Source organism: Convolutriloba macropyga, chromosome 5, assembly GCF_964194025.1.
Source record: "Convolutriloba macropyga chromosome 5, txConMacr16.3, whole genome shotgun sequence".
In the NCBI taxonomy this organism is placed as follows: domain Eukaryota; kingdom Metazoa; phylum Xenacoelomorpha; order Acoela; family Convolutidae; genus Convolutriloba; species Convolutriloba macropyga.
The window spans coordinates 24,296,062-24,303,022 of record NC_134472.1 but is presented as its reverse complement, the minus strand read 5'-3'; the positions used below and the strand labels follow the sequence as shown (position 1 = coordinate 24,303,022).

Genomic DNA, 6,961 nt, shown 5'->3' with positions numbered 1-6,961 from the left:
CGGGTTTTACTTATCTGTTCTTCTTGTTTTTTGGTGCGTTTTTCTCTTTGAGCTCGTAATCAACTGTGTAATTGACGATTACGTCTGTATTCTGAGTTTAAAACAAATCCAAGTTCATGTTCTGTTAGCAGGAAAGTATTTGTTGAACTTCGTGTTTTCTTTTTCTGTGAATAATTGAGTATCCTGATCAATTTTTGAAAAAATGTTTTTCCCGGCTGAATGATTGATTGTTGATATCTACTCTAATAGAAAAAGCTCAAGGAGTAGCTTCTTGATTTGTGTTTGTGTTAATGAGCAGGAGCTGTTTTTAGAGACAGCTGAGTAAGCTACGGCCATTTGCTGTTTAATATTAAGTGCTACACTTTCAGCATTTGTTTTAATTCTGACTCTGTTACGCATAATTTCTTTGATTACTAGTTATGTCCCTTCATACTTTATGTTGTTGTTTTTGGTTGATCTGTCAAACCTATACATAGTGTATTCAGGCAGGAAGATAGCGTCATCTAGAATATATTGCGTGAGCCATGTTTAGGTAACGAGAACAGCATAAAAATTTTGGCCGCACAACACGTAAGGGCGGATGAAGAACCAATTCATATCTAAGATATTCTAACGAACAATGAAGGATAGGATGTGCAATTTTTTGTGGGTATTCAGTTCCTTTTTTAGGTAAATTCATTTTTGATAATCGAGAGTGTCCAGGTTGATAGGAATTTTAGTCAATTGAGAAAATCATTTGCTATTTTAAAAACTAGTGTTCTTGTTAACGATTCATCATAGGCTCCAACCCAGTTGAGAGCGGTAATAGAACACTCTATTTGACAAAACGGCGTCAACGATTTAGCCTCGGTCATATCTTGCTCCAGTCTCTATCTGAACCTAAAAGATTTAATTTCAGTTATGCAGCTCAGTCGGACACCGCCGTATGAGTATTTTGCTATTGCAATTTTTGACCCGATTTTTAATTTTCTTTTCTCTTTTAGCTTGAAGTCAGGTTATTATCGTGTTCCTCCTCGATCTTTCTTATTCCTTTCTGAACTTTTTTCACTAACTCTCACCGTCACTGCTACTGGGTTCTTTTTTAATGTTAGCAACCTTGTATAAAACTTTTTTTGTGGTTGCTGCGTATGCAGTCATGACAAAAGGTTGAGATATTTTGACTGATTTCCATCAGTCTAAATATGGCTTCTTCGGACATACCGATGCACCCGGACTTCATGTGCTTTGTTTCGCCGGAGCCAACGCTGTTAAATATAGATTCTCGATTTGTAGTTTTGTTTTTACAGCTATTACATTTACTCTCTGGTATTGGCATTTCGGGAACAGAAAGATTGATAATTGAACAGATGATACTTGGGACAGAAAGATAGACACTTGAAACATACCATTTAATGTTGTATTCTGAGTTTCTTCGGTAGCTGATCCACCAGTTTTAATAACAGACAAACAGAATCAAACTATTTGTTTATTCAATGTAATTAGCCTAATTGCTTTGATAAACTTATTAAATAGCAAATTCGTTTGCTATTTAATAAGTAGTATTTCAGTTAATTGTGCTCGACGAGTCGGGTAGGAGCTGGATGGCCCTTGATGTTAAGGGATTTTACAGATCCGATTTATGGTTCAGCGATAACGAGAATCAATACAATTGAAGCCGATACAAGGTCGCCGATAACAAGGAATATCAGCAGTCTTTCGTTAAAATATCAGCCACTGTGAAAAGCATTCTTGATGTTCGACGGGTTGGTAAGATGGACTTTTCGAACCCCTCCAAGCCTCGCCCTATTAAGGTCACTTCGAAGAATGAGTTTGATCGTAGAGTAGTAATGAGCTGTGCGTAAAATCTCCAAGGTACAGGTGAGTTTATTAAACCAAAATTTTTGTGAAAGAAAAGAGCTCTCAAGAAGAAGTTAGTGGCTGTTAGATACAAACTTGTCGAGTCTGGCTTCGAAATAAAAGATATACGTAGTCGCCATCTAATATTAATTTATTTGACTACAGAGGTCAAAATAATGGAGGAGCATGAGGATATCATTGCGCAACTTCGAGCCTCACATTTGCCTACTGCCGATGGTAATTGACTACCTAAAACTGCCAACCTTACTATTCTCTTATTGAATTGTCGTAATAAAAGTGCTATTGCAAATTGCACTAAGCTGATTAATTTATGCATCAGTAATCATGTTGATGTTGCTCTTCTGACTGAAACCTGGCTCGACGATTCTACACATGACAGCTTTTTATCCCTGTTCAACTGTTTTAAGGTTACTTCACGAATGGACAGAAATAGCAACATTGGTGGTGGTGTTGCTATTCTTAATTCAATTACTTCAAGATGTTACATCTATACATTGTCATTGCCCTCTGGATGTGACTTTTCTGCGGCCATAGTGCTTATTATGACTAACGGCCATACTTATCTACTTGTTTTATTTTTATATCCACCTACTGGCAGTGCATTTAAGGTTCCGAATGACAGTGTAGCTGAATCAATTAAGTTCATCACTGATCAAGTTGCAGGTCTTGCCTAAAATTCAGACCAAAAGCTAATTCTTTATGTATGTACTAGGTGATTTCAATATACCTGGTTCGGATTGGGAGACAATGACCGGTACTATTTGTCGTGAGTCTGAGTTTGTTGAAATACGCGCCGACTACAAATTGATGCCGCTAGATTTATCACCTTCGCATGATAAGAAAAATATTTTACCTAACATTTTATCAAGTACCTCTGACTATCAGACTCACATTTTATCTGTTCTGAAAGTTTGCTCGATTAATGATCATTATCCTATTCTAGCACGTCTGTGTGGATATGAGACCATTTGCCCGTTTCGTGAGAAAAAATTTTCTTTTAATTACTTTAAAAATTTATCTGCCTTCGTATCCAAGTGGCAGTACTTCACGTTTTCCTGTTAACCATTTCGGTAGATGACATATATTTTTTTACAGTTTTTGGTTGAGCAATTTCCGGTTCATTTCAAACGTATAACTATGAAACATTTACCTGTTCCTCATTTCTATTGTTCAAATAGTGTTCACTCTTTTAAAATTTATGAGACTGCTTATCGCCTATGTTTTGAGAACCCTACACCAAGCAACCTGCAGAAGTTGGAGGCCAAGATAGTCTCCCTGCAACAGTCAATTGAAGCTGATAGAGTTTGTTTTATCAATGGATCAAATACTGCTACTTTGCAAGATTGTCAGTTAGTTCTAAACAGCCTTTGCAATTCTCCTTACCCCACTCCTATGGTTCTCCATTTTATTTTTTATTTGTCAAATTTTCAAATAGCAAACACTTTCAATAGCTGTTTCTCCTCCAATTTCAATGAGAAGCGCTATGAGGCTTCTCCTTTAGTTTTGACTCGGCGTGTTTTTTCAATTGAAGATTTCCAAGCTTCTATTACGGCAACGAAAATACAAGGCCTCATATCTAGCACAAAAACGGCAAGGCATAAGTCATTCGACGGTTTTCCTAAACAACTGCTCAGCAACTGTCCTGCTCTTTTCATGTCCCTCTTCTTTATCATTTTTAATTCAATTTTACCCACTCTTCAATTTCCTTTCGAATGGAAAACTGCTTTTGTTAATCCTTTTCAAAAAGAGAACAAGAGCAATTGCCTTGATAGTTAATGTCCAGTTAGTTTGTTACCCAAGTCATCCCCTTTTTTGAGAGGTTAATATTTGAATTTATTCAACAAAATGTAAGACACCTTCTTCATCCTAAACAGTTCTGTTTCTAATCCAAAAAAGTCCGATCATCCAACTGATTGATTATACAGACACTATTTGCACAAAGTTTAAGTGTACTTGTCTTTATACCGTCTATCTAGATTACCAGAAAGCATTTGACAAATTTCCGCACGCTATTCCTATTCACAAACTGAGAAAGTTTGGTTTTGATGAATTGTTTTTAGCGCTAATTTCCGCTTACCTTGTTGATCGTTATCAAGAAGTTAATATATGTGGTGTTTTGTCGGAATCCTTGCCGGTTTTCAGTGGAGTTTCTCGGGGTTCTTTTCTCAGTCCTCTGTTATTTCTAATGTTTATAAACGATTTACCTAGTATTTTTTAGACTCTTTTCCTTATCTTTTTGCGGAAGATCTGAAAATGTTATTTGAAGCCTTGAATTTTAATTTTGATCTAACTCAACTGCAGCAATGGAAACTTGAAAATGGCATGATACTTAATAGCCTAAAAACTAAGGTGCTTGTGTTCAGCTGTTCTGTGAAGCCAATTTTTCTTTGCTATATATGTGGTAAGATCATCGAATGTGTTCTATGTGGTAATATCATCGAAACTGTTGAACCGTATAGGGACCTTGGTATAATAATTGACAAGAAATTCAAATAAAATAGGCATGCTGATGCCAGGCTTGTGTCTTCTGGACGAGCATTTTATCGTCTCAAAAGTTTTATTCCGTTCAATACTGACAGCAACGTCAAGCATAATTTGTTTCCTTGTTATGTTCTATCAATCTTGTTTTATGGAAGTCCAGTATGGCACGATGATAATTACTTGATGATGAAGCTCGATATATTTCAAGCTTGCTGCTTTGGATGGATATTTGGCCACATGACTTTCGTTTGTCGGCTTTCTCCGGTAGAACTTCTTTACTCATATGTTTTCAGCTGCAACTACTTGACCTCAACCTTCATTCAACTTCTCAAGGGAAAGTATGATGCCGATTTTTGGAAGTATTTTAACGTAACCCCTAGAATGGCTAATATTCGTTTATCCTCTTACAACGTCTTTCAACCTAATCATCTCCCTAAAACTAACTATAATATTTACTTTGCGCGTGTCATTATTCTAGCTAATTTCCTTTAGGGACACTGAGTCATACTTTAAAATCTCCGTCTGTGTCTCATTCGTCGGTATCTTATCCGGAGGCTTGAATCATTTTCTCTTCAAAATTCTTGCTCGTTTTATATATGTTGTCAATGTTATACCTGTAGAACTTTCAAAAGTGTGTGTTCATAACTGTTTCTGTACAAAGATAATTAATTTGGAGGTTTTTCTTTAATGTTGATGCCTCTTTTTGAGAGTTAAGTCTTTCTCTCTCAACAGAAAAAACGGGATTTCTTTAAGAGTTTTCTTTAGAAAAAGACTGCGAGAGGTAAAACAGAGAACTGTTGCGCTTCCGATTTTCTGGAAACAAAACTCCGAATAAACTAACAGAAACAACAGCTGTCCCGGAGGGAGATCTTCTGAGGTGATTCCGAGCTTTCACTGAAGAAAATCTTCAAAAGTTTTCACTGAGTTTTCACTGAAGAAAAAACTACTACTACTGATACTAGCATCTCATTGCTTCGCGTCCTCTGGTTTCTATTTTGTTGCTGATGCGTTCGCAGCTGCATTTCTCTTCTGAATTCGAGCTTTCTGTCGACTATTAATTGGTCCTGGTGTTTTTGTACTAGACACCAGTTGCTTTTGTGGTAAGTGATGGCTTTCACTATATCATGCCAAATTACTAATCTGTGAGTTAAGCAGCGCAAACCTGTTCTTGAAGAGTTTTTGGAAGTCTTACGGGTTCTGTAGAGGCATTGTGCAGTTAAACGAATGATGAAAAAAGCAGAATGATAAAAGTGATGTGGAGTTTTGTCAACAAAAAAGGTCTGAGAATAAAGTCCATGTACACGGCAGGTAGCATTGGCCTGTTGCGTTTTCAAAAGATAGATAACGATTCCTCCAAAAAAACACCTGTTGAGTTGATGATTAGGGTCCACATTTAATTACAATTGTATTAAAGGAATTGTGATAACGATTCCTCCAAAAAAACACCTGTTGAGTTGATGATTAGGGTCCACATTTAATTACAATTGTATTATAGGAATTGTGTAAGAGGAACTGAATGCTACTTAACACCACAAAATTGACGATTATTTGCATTATCAAACACAATTACCTTTTCTTATTCAACTTTGACATTTTCTTATTCAAAAACAAATATTGGTTTGGCTACTCTAAGTCTTACTCTAGATCTACCGTTTGTGCCCCCAGTACGTTATGCACCCCCAGTTACAGATTTTGTGTCATTACATAGTAAATCACTATGTAAAAAATATTGATCATGCGCCGGGATGGTGGAAATCTTATGCACCCACTAAGCGGGGGGCACAAACGAAAAAGATTTAATTTTGGTAAAGATGCTTTTTTGAGAAATTCTTAGATTAATTTAATGCAACTACAAGTGTTATGCCTTCGTCAAATGATTAATGTCTGAGGTTCTTCTCGTCAATTCTTCTTTTCCAAATATTTTTGATTTGTTTTCTACGTCCAGGTATCTCATTGCTGCCCCCATGTTATATTGTTGTTCGCATTTGTTGGCTCCAGCTCTTTTGAGCTGGGAAAACCTATGATTGTCAGAAATGTCGTGAAAGAAGGTGTCACTTAATCTTACTAGGTTATATATTTTTTTTCATTTCAAAGGAGAGGTCGATGGATGTATACACTTGTTTAAACTTTTATCTACGAGTTATGACTAAAACACTTTTCAACGTTTAAAAAAGTTTGTTTCAATCATTTATTGTACAATTAAAGCTAAACAAATGGTCTTACCTTTAAGGAGTTACCTTTAAAAACCTCAATCTACGAGTTCATTTATGCGCCGGTGCCCTGCGGTAAACACGTCAATAGGAACCACTGTAGAGGAAGGGAGACTGTTGTCCTAGTTGTTTCCGTATTTTTTTTCTAATCCTGATTCAAAATCACGACATTATATTTTGATTGCTATTTATTTTGGTGAATAGTCACCGGGACTTGGGCCTCATAGTTTCTTCAAATCTGTCATGGCCAGAAGACATATCCAGAAGGCTTGGCAAGGCATATGGATCCCTCAATCTGCATAAGAGGAACGTCTCTACAAAGCTGAGAGTTAGTGCGAAGCTCAATCTGTACAAAAGCACAGTCGTCGCTGTCATCAGCTACGCATCGCCCTGTTGGTACGCTTCAAGAGGCG

General features: G+C 36.6%; 1 protein-coding gene across 1 annotated transcript in view; it reads left to right on the top strand.

Moving 5' to 3' along the window:
- The first annotated feature begins 1,566 nt into the window (after nucleotides 1-1,566).
- The window catches only part of LOC142339255 (uncharacterized), a 70,405-nt gene continuing 65,010 nt past the window's right edge, over nucleotides 1,567-6,961 (top strand). The window contains exon 1 of the mRNA XM_075389130.1: nucleotides 1,567-1,742. The gene's annotated coding sequence lies outside the window, so the exon portion shown is untranslated. The remainder of the gene's footprint in view (nucleotides 1,743-6,961) is intronic.